Raw genomic sequence first — 16,018 nt, 5'->3', positions numbered from 1 at the left:
ACATACAGGCAAGGATCGGATGTAGCTTGCTTGAAACCGTTTCGCAGGAGCACTTCATTCAGTTTCCGGTTCCACATCCTAGCAGACTGCTTCAATCCATACAGGCTTTTCTTGAGACGACAGACTTGATCCTTTTCTCCAGTAACTCCCGGTGGTACCTTCATGAATATTGCTTCTTCCAGATCGCCGTTGAGGTAAGCTGTCTTCACGTCAACGTGTCGCACTTGCATTTTCCTCCTCGCGGCAATGGTTAACAGCATCCGAAACGTGGTCGCATTGGCCACTGGCGCAAAAACTTCATCGTAGTCCAGTCCAAAACGTTGAGTAAAGCCCTGGGCTACCAGTCGAGCTTTGTACCTGACGACTCTTCCGAACTCATCCTCTTTCTTCTTGAAGATCCACCGCGATCCGATGGCTTTCTTCCCAGCGGGTAATGTTTTTAACTCCCACACACCGTTGTGTTCCAGCGACTTAAGTTCGTCCTTCATCGCTGCCACCCAGAAATTATTTTTCTGGACTACTGATGGCTTCATGATACGTACGTGGTTCACCAGACGGATGTTGGACCATTTTCCCATCTGCATTGTAGCGTTCAGGTGCCACACCTTTCGTAGCTCGAGTCGACCTTCTTGGCATTTCAGCAATCGGCTCCTCCTGCAGTTCGTTCATCTCCTCCTGGATTGGACCATCTTCTTCATCGGATTCATCATCAAGATCGTTTGCATACTCGTACATGCTGCAGTCATCGACACCAATAGCGTCTTCTTCTTCATCTTCATCGTCAGTTGTTCGTGGTGGCCGGAATTCTTCTTCCTCTCCAGATGGAATCGGCGACAATGGAAAGTCCACGATGTCATTCTTGAGTGTTGAGTTTTCCACCACTGCTGAGCTTGAAGTCAAAAAACGCACATCTCGGCTGAATACTACCTTGTTGGATGTTGTGTCGATGAACCTCCACGCCTTATGTTGGTCCGAATATCCGACGAAAGTCATCTTGACTGACTTGGGATCCAGTATCTTCCGGTTTTGCTGCGGGATGAATACGTATGCTTGTGATCCGAAAATCCTCAGTCGTTCCATATCCGGTTTGGAATCGTTCCAAATTTCGTATGGAGTTTTCTGCACTGACTTCGACGGCAAGATGTTCTGCAGAAAATTTGCTGTATTTATTGCTTCACCCTAATATCGATAGTGCATTCCGCTGTCCAAGATCAAGCACCGGGCCATTTCTACTAACGAATGGTTTTTCCTCTCAGCAACGCCATTCTGTTGTGTAAATCTGTTCTGTAAATCTGTTACAAGTTACAAAATCTGTTGTAAATTGTTGCAGGATTCCTTCGCTTTTCAAAAACTTCTTGACCTCGTTGCCACGGTATTCGCCTCCCTGGTCCGATCTGACTATCTTCGGCGGTCTGCCGAACTGAGTTTTCATCTGCTGCACGAAATCCTTCAGCGCTTCGAACGTCTCCGACTTCTCACGTAACAGGTACACCGTTGAATAGCGACTGAAGTCATCGATAAAAGTGAGGAAATATCGACGACCTCCAGGAGTGACCGTGTTCATTGGTCCACAGAGGTCGCTATGAACCAAGTCCAGAACAGCTTTCGATTTCTTTCTTGAACTCTTCGGAAACGACGAACGTGCCATTTTACCTTGAAGACAGGTTTCACAGTTCAACTTCACTCCCCAATGCTTGACACCGATTCCGCTCGCTAATTCTTGACGCTCCAGCTCGTGAATAGCTTGAATATCCCGATGTCCCAGCTTGCGATGCCATTCATGGATGCAATCCTTCAGCTGGCATTGTTCAACGACGGCGTTCACCCTCTCGATCAGACGTAGGTGGTACAGTCCGTTCCTCCGGGGTGCAACTGCAGCAATTCGTTCTCCGCGCTTGATCGTACATCCGTTCTCGTCAAAAGTGACACCAGCACCTTTCTGCACCAGACTTCCGACGGACACCAGATTCATGTCAAGCTCCGGTACAAAAAGTACTTCGCTCAACAGGATTTCATTTGTTTCATCGTTCTTACCGTAGCATTTGATCTTGCAGCTTCCTATGCCTTTGACGAGAGCCCTCTTTCCATCAGCAACCGTCACAAAACGAGGTGTGTCGCTCCGAGGTTCTTCCAGGATCACAAAATACTGTTCGTTGGTGCTCATGTGCGAACTTGCTCCTGAGTCTACGATCCAGTTCACTGCAGGGTCTTCTCTGGCGCTGAATGCAAACGTCTCTTCATCGGACTTCGCAATTCTTGCCTTCAGTTGTTGTTTGACGGTTCTGTCCCCTTCCGCTGGACGGTTCTGCTTCTGACTGCGATCGCTTGAATCCTTCTCTTTCAGCCACAGCTTGCAATTCCTCTTCATGTGTCCAACCTTCTGGCAATAGTGGCACACTATGCTCTTGGTCTTCCCGTCAGCCTTCAGTAACCGTGGAGTCCGCCGATGTAGATTCGCTTCGCTTCTGAACCTCGCTGATTATTCGATTTTTCACGATTTCAAGCGTAAGTTCATCTTCAGATCGGTTCTCCAGAGTCGTTGTAAGGGCGTCAAAGGAACTTGGTAAGCTTCTGAACACCAGGATCACTTGCAAATCGTCATCCAGCTTCGTACCGGCGTTTGACAGTTTCGCAAACAAATCTTCAAACTTCATCAGATGATCTTCAATGTCGTCCCCTTCGTGATACTTCAAATCACAGATTCTCTTCAGGAGGTGAACTTTTAAAGTCAACGATTTCTTCTCATGCTGTTTCTTCAGATTTTCCCACACGGCATTGGTGGTTGTAGTGTTCCGGGATGTGAGCATGTTGACTCCGGCTCAGCAGCAATCCAATCGTCGCACGGGCTCTCTTGTCGCCGTCTTCCCAAGCAGCAACCTCCGCAGCGTTTGATCGGTCGGCAGTCAATACAGGCTTCACTCCAGGCGTAACATACTTCCACAAGCCTTCGCGGACGAGCAGGAATTCGACATCTAGTTTCCAGGAATCGTAAATTTTCGGCTGATAACTTGGCGATACCGGTTCTCTCCATCTCTTCTACTTCAGAAAGCGCAGGCCCATAACCTGTTAGAGGTACTAACTAAGAAAAGACTACCGTTTCAGGTTGAGAGAACAATTGAGAATGATCTTTATTTTTCTACGACTAAAACAAGTTTGTTGCCATCAAATAATAAATGCTACTGTTAGCGATGCAGTTATAGCAACGGAAGTTTGCGAGTTGCTTTGATTCCATCAGGTTGCTATTCGTGATTGACCGGAAGTCAGTGAAGAAGCACGAGGAATCAACTAGAAGTTCGGCTGGGATTGGCCCTAATATTCTTCAGTGTGCATAATTCAGAGCATATATTCATATGGCGTGAATAACGGCGCCGTCAGATTTGGGGGAAGGAATGTTAGTGTGTAACCTTTTCTATTTGGAAACTGTGCTAACCTCTTCATCTCCACCAAGGTTACTGGAAGGAATGTTCGTTGAAGGGGAGGAGAGGTCATAGAATTCACTTTGATAATCCATTAGACCATGATAAACTTTTTTTTGTGAGATATAAAATGCTTATAAATAAAATTAATTTTGTTAATGGGAAAAAATCAAGTGGAATAAAATTAATGCCGATACCAGAAATAACGAAACATTCCAAAGCTTGTTGAACAAATAGCAGAAAGCAACATTCCTATCGCTGTCTGGATGAAAGCGTGTTTTATTTATTTTACTTAGTTGAAAAGAAAAACAAACGAACTCGATTGATTGGACCATCGCATAACACTTATGTTGACACTCACAGTGACGAACCCATTCATAGTTTGTTGAATAATCATATTTACTGAATATTTCAACCGTTGTAACGATAAAAATATGCAGTCATACGTATTTACGGATTTGAAAATAAAACCATGAAACGAGCTTATCAATGAACCTCCATCCTTGACTGAGCAGACACAAATCACTTTCAGCTTGGGCTTCACGGAGCGAAACCAAGCAAGAAAAAGAAAACCTCTTCATCGTTTAAATTTGGCGCCAACCGTTCGACAAACTTCGTAGCAAGGTTGCATGCAGCCTGTAAGCGTTGCTGAGCAAACGCATTGAAACGCACTAAGCTCGATGCTTCATAAATCAGTGGCAGAATCAGACATCTCCATTTCGTGCGACAATAACATTCTTCAGAAAATAAATCCGTTGAAATTCGGTGAATCAACAAATTCGTCAAAACATTCGGTATGACGTGAGTAATTCATGGAATGTGAATTACTAGTGGATTACACTGTCTGCAAAGAATCTTCCTGGAACAAAGACCTGTATGCGTTACGCATACCTTACCTGATTATTCAACCTGTTTAAAGATATTTTAAGTTATATCCAAATCGCTGATGAAGTCTAAACTGAAAATAAATAAAACAAATAATTAAAGTAGTTATAATATCAAACAAATTGAACAAGACTCACATTCTCTCGCGAAAGTCGATAACCGCACCGGACAGGCATCAACCGCTCTCACCATCGCGCCAATCGTGACTTCTCATTCTTGAGCGGACCGCGACCGCGTACGGACCGGTTTTCGTATCGCTTGCTCCTCGTCCTCGTCGTGTATCGTGTTTGAGTTCTCACCACACATCCTCAATCAACGCAAAAACACATCAATTTAGAACCAGCTTAGTGTAGTGTTAGTGACAACTCCCACTCCGTGTCGGACAAATCTACACCAAAAAAGTGCACCGAGTTCTTTTGTTATTAATCATGTAGCAGCACTGCTGGGTGGGCGGGTCAAGAGGGGTAGTGCACCGCACGCAAAACAATTTGAAGCCAGGAAGGAGTGCCGCACCCCTTCACAGCCACTTTCGATCGAAAAGAAAGCTTGTACTGCTCGTTTGCTAAAACAAGTGTTGTTAAGTGTGATAACCCTCCCTCGATTGGAGAGTAGAGCGAATCCAAAATTCGCAAACGTGTGGTGTAAAGTGTACAAAGAAGTTACGTATGAGTCAAAATTTGCTGACGGCCAATCAATCTACGACGAAAGAGTCACACACAGTGCAATAAGGGTAGAAAGAAGCAGTGCAAACAAGACGTCAACGCATTCAGTGATGTGGATTGCGCTGCGCAAGTGTAGTGGTGACATGTTTTTGTGAAGAGATGTTGTGCAATTTTTGAGTGGTGGATTTATCGACTTAGTGTTGTGTAGCTGAATTGGATGGAATCCAAAAGTCGAAGTTTTCGAGAGTGATTTGTCATCATATTGTCACCATAGAGGTCAAACTGCGTGATTCGAATTTTAGAGGCGCGTACGGAGCAGTGTGGATGAACCGCTAGAGTTAGAAAGAGGTCGTATAGAGATTCACATTGTAGCTATGATCAACGGATGTTTAATGAATGTCGGAGGCTTGTTATGCAAAACATCACTAAACTGCTCGTTAATAGGCGTTGTTTTGCAAACATCCAGAGCTGAGTGCCAGCGAAGTCCCGCAGATGGAGGTCTCTATTTATAAACAGAGGGCTATGAAGCTGGCCTCGCGGACATCACTGGGGAAAGGTGAAATGAGTTTATACACAGAATTTAATACAACACAAAATGATTCATTGCACGGGAAGGCACCGCATCTGTTTATGTTAGTGAAGCATCTCGTATTCCAAGAAGCATGTTCTTTGTGTTTTTCAAAACGAAACTCAAAATCGTAGGAAAGTCACGCTCGGTAAATCGTTCGAGCGCAATTCCCGAGCAGAATTTCTCAATCTAGTAGACCGTTGGCATTCTCGGCTTACTGAACTGCATTATATCAAGGCCAACTGGTGTCCCATTCCAGTTAACCGAGACAACGGGACAGGTAAACCTACGCTGGAGATATTTCAGTCTTCGCAGAAACAAGTACGGATGCGAAAGCTCTCTCACTGTGACTCACTCGTCGTCGCATTTGGATGTTGCGGTCATAGTTGCGCACATCAAGCGATTAGCTCTAATTGGATCGACACGACACACATGCAGAGTGACGATGATGAAGCAACAACGACGATACCAATGTACCATGTATCGTAGATTATGTGTGCGAGATATCATTCTTATCAATCAATGACACACGTAGGTGGTTTGGTGGATGTGTTATCAGAGAAATGCCTTCGTATCGCATCAGTCGCCCTGCATTCCGATATCGCTGTAGGTGTAGCATTCGTTCATCGTACGAAGGCATAATTGGTAATCAATCATTTTTTTTTACCTTGAGTCAACAGCTTGTTCTTAATCTAGAGAATGGTATCCTTACCACCCTCAAAGTGCTAGCTGATTACCCATCTTCCGCAGTACTTGCGCTCTCTGCACCATTTAGGTGTTCATTGAAGTGCCGTTTCCACCTTTCAATCACCTCACGTTCGTCCGTCAATATGCTCCCATCTTCATCCCTACACATCTCGGCTCGCAGCACGAAGCCGGAATGCGTTGAGTTACTGGTAAAACTTCTGCATTTCTTGAGATCGGCACAGTTGTTCTATCTCCACGCACCTCCGCTTCCTTCAGACGGCGGTTTGGGTACCAATAAAAGCCGGTATACTGTTGCCGTTTCCGTCTATAACGTTCCATGTTCTGTCGGTTCCTTGTTACAGAATGCATTTTTTTTCTGCAGAATCTGCCTACTCTCTTTCGTAGAACCAATCGTTCCGTCGACTCTTCCTACGTACCCAACGTTGCTCTCAGTTGCATCGTTGATATCTGCTTTCACTGTACACTAGCAGTCCTTAAAAAGGCTCCATAAAGCTTACTCTCTTCCGGTAATGCATCCTCCTGCTCTTATCATGCCGATGCGGCCGTCGCTACCGAACATTCATGATGACGAATAGTTTTGGGCGCAGTTTAACCATCACCAGATAGAGTCAGGTCAGAGTCGATGTTAACGCCACAATAAGTCCTGACGTCCGATGATGTCGGAAAAGCACCATTTATGAATAAGAACTTGGGGTCGATTTGTGTTTCTGTCTGCTGTGATAGAAGACTGTGCTGGAAATAGGTGCTACGAATGGCCATATTATTGGAAACGGCGAAATCAATCAGTCGTAGGCCGTTATCTTGCTGAACATTCCAATAGTTCGTCAGAAATCCTCCTCCTCGCGTACGAGCTGCATTGAGCGATCACAGCCTTTGCAAAAAACACACCTTGGACATGCCCTATATCAACTGCACCGATTGACAGTAGACTAGCCGTCTCGGGCCCGATCCATCTGACAAGTCCATCGGGCCCCCTGTCACCTAAGGGCAACTTCATCCGTGGTCCATTTTTTGGTCCAAATTTATATAAAATATGGCCCTGTCAATATTAAATAGACCAGTTAAAATAGACCAAACCGTACGCGCATGCACCGGGTGTTGTATTTTTTCAATCCATTTCGAATGTGATCAACAAAAACAAACAGTTTATTTGCCGGAAGCTGATATTTACTGATCGGTGGAAGAGCTGCTGCTGCGGAGAAATTCCCGGTTGAACTTCCGAAGAATTGTTGGATGAAATCCAGGATTCTTTCGGGAAGAAAGGAAATCCCGTAAAAAATCCAAAGGAGCTTGTGAAGGAATTTCGGGAGAAATTCTAGGACCCTTGGGAAATTCCCTGAGGAACTCTGGAGGATCTCTCGGAGGATCTAGGACAATTTTCGGAGTGACTCTGGAATATTTCTGAGGAATTACTGGAGGAACTTTGAAGAACTCCTGCAGACACTCCGAATAAAACTCCTAGATGAATTATTGGGAAAATTTGACAGAATTCTCGGTGGAGCTCCAAAGCGATTTTCGGTGGAAACCTGAAGGAACTCCCGGAGGAACTTAAAAGAAAATTCATGTGCAACTTTGAAGAAATTCTTGGAGGACCTCTAAAATTCCTGTGGCAACTCCGAAGGATTTGCTGGAGGAACTGCTGAATTATTTTCAGAGAATCTCCGGAGCAATTTGAAAGACATCCTGGAAGAACTCTGCAGAAATTGCTGGAGAATCTTCAAAGCTATTCCTGGAGGAACTCCGAGCAATTTTGAAGGAATTCCAAGAGATTGCTTGAGGAACTTTGAAGAATTCCTGCTGGGTCTATGGAGGAAATCCGAAAGAATTTCCTATAAGTTTTTGAAAGAATGTTTGGAGGGATTTCTAGAGGAACTCTGAAGGAATGTTTGGAAAAACTTCGAAAGAATTCCTAGAGAAACTCCGAAGGAATTCCTGAAGAGACTCTGAAGCAAATCATGGAGGGATTCCGAAGAAATTCTTGGAGGAATGCCCGGAGCCCCTTGCATAAGCTCTGGAAGAATTCCCGGCAGAGCTCCGGGGGATTTCCCAGAGGAAGTCTGCAGGAACTTTTGAGAAATTGATGGAGGGACTATGAAAATATTCTTAGAGGAATGCCCGAGGCAACTCTGAAGGAATTCCTGGAGGAACTCTTAAGGAATTCTTGGAGGAGCTCCGAATGAATTTATGGAGAAATTGCGGAAAAAACTCCGGATAATTGCTGCGGAGAATATCCGATCGTAGTGGAACTGTGGAGGAATTCCTGAAAAAACTACGGAAAATTCCAAAGCAACTATGAAGGAAATTCCAAGGTATTCTCGTTGGAGCTCTGGAGGAACTTCGGAGGAAATGCTGGATCAAAACCAGCAGAATTCTTGACTTTTCGTGCAACTCATGAAGAATTACCTGTGAAGCCGAGAGAATTCCCGGAAGAACTCTGAAGGAATTTCCGGAGGAATTTTGAAGGAATTCCTGCAGGAACTCTGTACAAAATCCCAGAGAAACTCCAAAGGAATTCCTAGAGAAGCCCTGGATCAATTCTTGGAGGAACTTCGGAGACGTTCCTGTAGAAACACCCAAACACCCAAAAAAAATCCAAACAAGATCCCAGAGAAACTCCGAAAGAATTCCTAGAGAAGTCCTGGATCAATTCTTGGAAGAACTTCGGAGACGTTCCTGTAGAAACACCCAATGCATGTCTGAAAATATTCCGGAGGCGTTTCTTGAGGAACTCCGGGGTTATTGCTTGAGGAACTCCGGAGAAATTCCTGAAGAAACTATCAAGGATATCGAAGGAATTCCCGATGGAACTCCGGAAGAACTTTCCAGGAATTACTGGATGAAATCCAGAGCAATCGCTTAAGGAACTCCAGAGGAATTTCTGAAAGAACTCTGTAAGAATTTCTGGTGGAAATCCAGAAGAAGTTCCAAGGAATTGCTAGATGATATCCAGAGGAATTGCCGGGGGAAATCAGGAAAAAATCTGGATGAGCTTGAGAAAAATCATAGAGGAACCGAAGCAATTTCGAAGAAATTCCATGAGGAACTCTGAATAACCATGGAGGGAAAGAATTGCCGGAAAAATATTTTTTAGAGTAACTCTGGAAAAATTCCTGATTGAACTATGGAGAGAGTCCCGGAGCAACTATGAATAAAATCCGGGAGGATCTCCAAAAAATTCCGGGAGGAGCTCCAAGGAATTGCTGGAAGAACACTGAAAGAAGTACAGGAATATCCATTAACGAAATGCAAAGGAATTTCCGGTGCAGCTCTGAAGGGATTGCCGTAGAAGTTACGGTAGAATTCTCAAAGGAACTCTGAAGAAATTTCCGGTGGACTCAGAAGGAATTCCTGGCAAAAATTCTGAAAATTCTGACAAAAATGAATTCCTGGAGAGACTCCGAGAAATTCATTGAGGAATTTCCGGAGGAACTCTGGAGGAAATCCCCCGAGGATTTTTTTTTGGAAAAAATCACAGGAGAAATATCTGAAGAAACTCCTGGTGGAAATCTCGCAATTCCTGGAGGATATCCCCGGATAAATCCATGGAGCAAATTCTCGGTGGAATTCCTGGAGGGAATACTGGAAAAAAAATTGCAATAAATCCTCGCAGGAATTCCTGGTGTAAATCTCATGAAAATTTCTGGAAAGAAATCCCTGAAGGAATTTCTAGGGAATTCTTGGTGGAAATCTCGAAATTCTGGAGGAAATTCCCGAAGGAAATCCCGTAGGAATTGCTGTAAGAAATTCCCGCAAATTTCTGGCGAAAATCTACGGAGTAATTTCTGGTGGTAATCCCATGAGAAATTCCTGGAGGAATTAGCCGGAGGAATTTCTGGAGAAATTCCTGGTTCATCTTAAGAGATATTTTTGGGAGAATTCTCAGGTGGAATTCCAGGAGCGAATCCCCGTAGGAATTCCTCATAGGTATTAAGTGGAATTCCTGGAGAAATTCCCTGGAATAAAAACCCGGAAGAAATCGCTCGAGGAATTCTGGAAAAATATCTTCGGAAGAATTTCTGAAAAAAAAAAATCCCCAGAGAAATTCCTGGTTGAAATCTCCGGATGAATTTTTGAAAATTTCCCGAAGGAGTTTCTGAAGATAATTCCTGGATGAATTCCATAATGAAATTCCCAGAGGCATTCCTGGAGGAAATTCTCGAGAGAAATTCCCAGAGAAATTCCTGGACGAAATCCTTGATGCAAATCCCCAGATAAATTCATGGGTTAATGGAATTCCCAGGATGAAATCATCGGAGAAATTTCTTAAAGTACCCAAAGGAAATCTCCGGAAGAATATCTGAATGAAATCCCCGGAGGAATTGCTATTGGAAATCCCTCTGAGAAATTCATAGAGGAAGCATTCGGAGGAGTTCTTACAGGATATTCCCGGAAGAATCCTTGAAGGAAATCCCCTGAGAAAATTTTGGAGGAATGTCTGGAGGAAATCCCCCTGAGAAGTTTTTGGAAGAAATCTCAAGATAAATTATCTGAAAAAGTCTCCGGAGTCCTTCTTTGGAGAAAATCCTCGGAGAAATTTCCTAACGAATTTCTAAACGAAATCCCTGTACGAAATCCCCAAAGGAATTGCTATTGGAAATCTCCTGGGGAATTCATGGAGGAAATCTTCGGATAATTTATTGTACAAAAACTTCGGAGGAATTTCTAGAGAAAATCCACGTAGAAATGCCTGGTGCAAATTTCCGGATGAATTCCTGGACGACATTCCGTGGAGAAATTACGACCAAAAATGGACCAGGCAGTTAGCTTGTTCCAAAAAAATAGATCAGAAAACTGGTATAAGCGAAAGCTGCCCGTTGTAGTAAGAAAATCTGAGGTCGTTAGAAGAACTGTCAAAGTGCATCAAAATTTGCTGATTTGTAACGCCTCGTGAAATCCAAAACATCTGAAATGGAGATCCATCTGTCAAAATAGGCCTATTCACATGACGTTTTAAATCAGCTGATCGGGAAGTTCTTTGACAGTTCTTCTATGGAGATGACAGTCCCGTGTTAGCACCGGTCCTCCACCGATGTAAACAAATGCATAGACGGACCTGTCACATGATAAGGCCTATAGTACATCCACCATGTTGAAATACCATCTGACAGCTGGCGAGTTTTTTTTTGCTTAGATGTTACCTAAAAAGCTATGTCTCACAAACATTTACACACTGTACCTGAATGTTTTGATTAGTTTAAAACACTAATTACTGGATTTAGTTTGAATAGGCTTGTATTCAAGATTTCAAAACCAAACTCGCCAAAAACCACAACAGTCTCATTTTATCAGTCACGTATGCGGTACTTCCGAACATTTTTCCCTAACAACATTCCATTTCGATTTGTGCGTTTATTTCCATCATCCATACCGTGGAAAAATAGAAACGATAGGCGCAATCATACTGGCCAGCTGTCATGTCACTTCCACCGCCCCCGCAGCTAGCTTACCTTACCTCGCACCCACTGACTGCTTAGATTGATGAACCTCTCTTCAAGAAACCTTGGGTCTAGAAGTCCGATCGTATTTTGACATTTTCTTAAAAAGACACGGACACCGTCTTAATTCATTTAGCTGCCCAGACTGTAACCTAACACTAGACAACGGACAAGCCTGTGTTTTGTCCTGTTCACATGCTGTTCGGATAAGAGTGTTCAAACTGCACGTTCAAACCTACACCGTGTCTTGTATATTCTCATACCAATTCGAGATAACATTATTTCGCGCTAATCTAACTGACATAATTGGAGACTATATTTTTAAAAAGCTGATTCGCTATAGAAAATATTCAAATTATAAACTTATTTCACTAACTCAAGACTTTACCAAAAATTGTTTCCAGTGGCACGCTCATAGTCAGATTCAAATTCAATCAGCCGAGATTCAGATTCAAACTCAATCTGCCGACAGATTCAAATTCAATCTACCGAGATTCGGTAAACGTTTACCGAGATCTCGGTAAAATATTTACCAAGAATCGTCAAATTATTACCGAGATATCAACTGTTGGGTTTTCGGTGAAATCGTTTAAGTGTGTAGACTTTTGTATGATAGTTGCTTCCTTACCGTTCGTTATCAAAGTCAGAGTCTGGGACTAATTCCTGATTCTTAAACCAACTAGCATTATCCTTGCAAAACCTGGGGAATTTCAAAAAAGATTTTGCTAAAATCCAACAAAAAACACAGTGTTTGAGATGTATTCAATAAAATATCCCGTCAGTAAACTCCCAAATATATTCCCAGGAGTATGATGAAAATTTCTTCGAGAACCATCCCAAGAGATTTACACAAAATTTGGAAAAAAAGTTTTGTATCCTGAAAAGTTCCACTAGAATTCGCGAAGAACTTATCATTATTTTAAAATTAGTTATCCCCTGCAAACTGCTTCGAATATTTAAAGAAAACTCGCTAATTGGCTTCTTTGCAGTCAACTAACAGCCATTGCGTTGGTTTAATTTGTCAAAAAATCACCACTAATTCTGAAAAAAAATGTCAGATATTCGACGATAATATTTGCTGAAATTTATCAAAAATTACACCTGCAGTTGTAATTGTTGAAAATTTCATTAAAAGCTTTAAAACAGCGAGGCGATTCCGGCAATATTCTGAGTGGAAGTACTGAAGAATTTCGTATTATATTTATCCAGTCAAAAGTTCGCTAAGGAAATTTCAAGAATGTTTTCTAGCCAGGATGCTGATGAAAGCAGATTACAAGGATTTAGCCTAAAAATATATCAGGAATTTCCTATGCATACCTTTAGCGTAGGTTTTAGTTTAATTTTCAATTTCGCTCAAGAGACAGATATGTATTTACAATGACCGGTTTGGAAACCCTGTTCTATTTAGAATTGTGCCTTTGCGAAAAAAAAAGAAAAGGCGGTTTTCTCCCGAATGGACAACAAATCTAGAAAAATAAAAACGTCTGTTTCTTCATTGTGTGGATTACGATAAATGGACGATCTTGTTTTTCGTGATTTCTTGCCCTATCGGAAGAAAACTGCAGTTAAACTTTGGACTAATGCTCCGTTCTTATGCGTAGTATGCACCTGAAACGTAAAGCGTTCAAGTAAAATTTCTCTTTTTTACCAAAGTAATTTTGACAGCTGATCCAGTATGAGCGAAGTGTCACTTTTACTTGTGGAATAATTGAGCGGAACTTTTTTCCGTACGGAAAAGTGACAGCTCCATTTGATTTGTACAGCAGGCGTTACCGATGTTATGAAATCAGCTTTACTTCTCAGCAGCGTACAGCTCAAGTAATTTCGGTAGCGGAATCATTCCTTGACCGTTTCTTGTCCTATCCTTTTGCACAGTACTAATGATTAGCGTACCGGCCATTACCAGAGCCTTAAGGCCTGTACAAGTCGTCCATTATTAAGGCTGGTTTCCTACTACTGGTCATGCGACTCAAAGCTAAAGGGAGTCAAATAGAAGCATGATGGAAATGAATAGGTGGATTGGCGTCGCAAGGGAGCGACAAGATTGAAATTTAATTAGGTGGTGAAAGTTAAGCAAGCCATTTTAAAGTCGGTAAGCATCGAAGCGTCATGTATTTTGCCTAGCTTCTCTACTGGAAAAGGGTCGGCTCAAAGCTTTGAGCTTTGCTACCAACACAGGCAAAATACAGGAGGCTTCAATGTGCTCTTATACTGACGGCAATCAACCGAACGGTTCTATCGATTGATGACTCCCTAATTAACACGCGGTCAAAGATGGTTTGTCTTTACCATGTGTGCTCTTCGTGTGCTTCCGCTTTAATAAGGATCCAACGATCCTTACACAAATTTTATTTAAGATTCCTTCCAGAGACGGGGTTGGTGGTCTAATGGTTATTGCTTCTGCTTCCCAAGCATGCGTTCAATTCCAGGCCTGTCCCTTTATCATATTCCTAACATTTTTCTTATAGCTATCTTTCTCTATTTCTCTGCGTCATTATGACGCAAACATTAGCAGTTCTATCTATTGCTAGAATTGAATAAATCGCTTAACCGCTTACCACAGTGGTATCCATACGGTCGAATACTTCATCCATCACTAACAAAACACTCCTACTTCCAAGGCAGCTCTGGGAAATGCATGAGATAGTGCATAACGGATATCTAATTGACATTTCAATAGATTATCAATAGTGATAACGGATATCTAATTGACATTTCTTACTCTCCCCGATGGGCATAAAGACGTAGCCGACGCCGTTTTCAATCTAGAAATATCAAGGGTAGTATGACTGTATGAAGATGGTAAAAGGCTAAAACCCAAGCTCCATCTGAGTGATCCTCTGTGCAATATCACTATCCTATCAGAGTAGCCAGTGCCTCTCATAATATTTCTAGAGATTCCTAGGCGATTCCTCTTAAAATTACCTCAGCAATGACTGTAGGAATTCTGCCAAAAATTGCTCCAGGAACAGCTTGAAGGATTTATTTAAAAATTCCTTCATAAATTCATCCAGAGTTTTCTAGATGGATTCTGCATGTAATTCCTTCAGGAATTTTTGAAGGAATTCCTTGCAAAATACATGCAGGAAACTCTGGATGTATCCCTGGATGAATTTATGGAGCAATTCTTAAATAAATCTTTCAAGGTGTTCCTGGAGAAATTTTTGGCAGAATTACCTTTAATAGTTTTTGGACGATTCCTCCAGAGATTGTTACAGGAATCCCTACAGTTATTTGCCCATGAAATTACAGCAATAGAAAATAATAAGAAAAAATCTTAAACGAATACTGGCAGAATCTAGAAATCCTGTTGAGGTCACAGAACTCCTCTAGTATTGTTTGTAGAAAAATTGCTGGTGAACTCTCTTTGTGAATTCGTAGGCGAACAAAGGAAAGCTCCTGTACAAATCTTTGTCTGAATTATTGAATTATCTGAAAGAATTTGTCTATTGTATAATTTCTTGAAAGTTCCTAGAAATTTCTGAGTCAATTACTAGAGCTTATAGCAAGGAAATCATTTAAAAATTCTAGGAGCTTTTCTAGAATAATTTGTTAGAGAATGGCCATACTTATAAACAATGCTCATGATTCCATCCTAGGATCTTTCGCTATCAGAATAAAAGCAGGTTCAAAATGGATTTTTGAAAGCGGTTCTAAGTTACTGACCATTTGAGTTCTTTAATGCCTGTAACTTTTTCTTGATGCATTCAAGGTCAAAGGCTAGTGGTGAGTGACAGCAGAACGGAATTAGCTTCCTTTTAGTAAAAACAACAAACTCAGAACCTAAGAGTGCACAACTTGGGTAGCTAAATATCTTCTTCGTGATAATGATAACCGCCACAGCCGTCTCGTATAAACTTTACGCTTCAACAGGAATGTGATGATACACACGCACTGCCGGTATACGCATAATTGTCCCATGTTACTTTTTGTGCATTTTGACTTTTTGTCATCTAACAGTTTATTTTTACGTACAATTTTGGAAAACACTGACTAAAAATTAACTTTGTTCGGAAACTCAATGAAAAGCAAGCCAAGTTAATTTGTCCCATTGTTGAATTTCCACGCATAACTGTCCCACTACTGTATTTCAACGCATAACTGTCACACTATACAATTCGCTGCGCTGATCTCGAACAAAATATTCAGTTGTCAATTTTGATTTAGCTGGTGTTTGGGAAAATCGTTTTGACACCTTCTTACGTCGGCTTTACATCCCATGTGGAACACAACCTGTTTTATGTATATTATCATGATGCATTCATCATTCATGCGAGCCTGACGTCAAATTTGATTGAAATTTTAAATATCAAAATGTTATTTACCATCCGTTTTTCAATGAAT

The 16,018-nt window shown here is 42.0% G+C and overlaps 1 protein-coding gene across 1 annotated transcript in view; it reads left to right on the top strand.

Moving 5' to 3' along the window:
- The first annotated feature begins 4,518 nt into the window (after positions 1-4,518).
- Positions 4,519-16,018, top strand: part of LOC5579160 — a 29,898-nt gene continuing 18,398 nt past the window's right edge. The window contains exon 1 of the mRNA XM_021838472.1: positions 4,519-5,311. The gene's annotated coding sequence lies outside the window, so the exon portion shown is untranslated. The remainder of the gene's footprint in view (positions 5,312-16,018) is intronic.

Source organism: Aedes aegypti, chromosome 1 (assembly GCF_002204515.2).
Source record: "Aedes aegypti strain LVP_AGWG chromosome 1, AaegL5.0 Primary Assembly, whole genome shotgun sequence".
NCBI lineage: Eukaryota > Metazoa > Arthropoda > Insecta > Diptera > Culicidae > Aedes > Aedes aegypti.
Note: the sequence above shows the minus strand (reverse complement) of the source record. Positions and strands in the feature narration are given on the sequence as shown.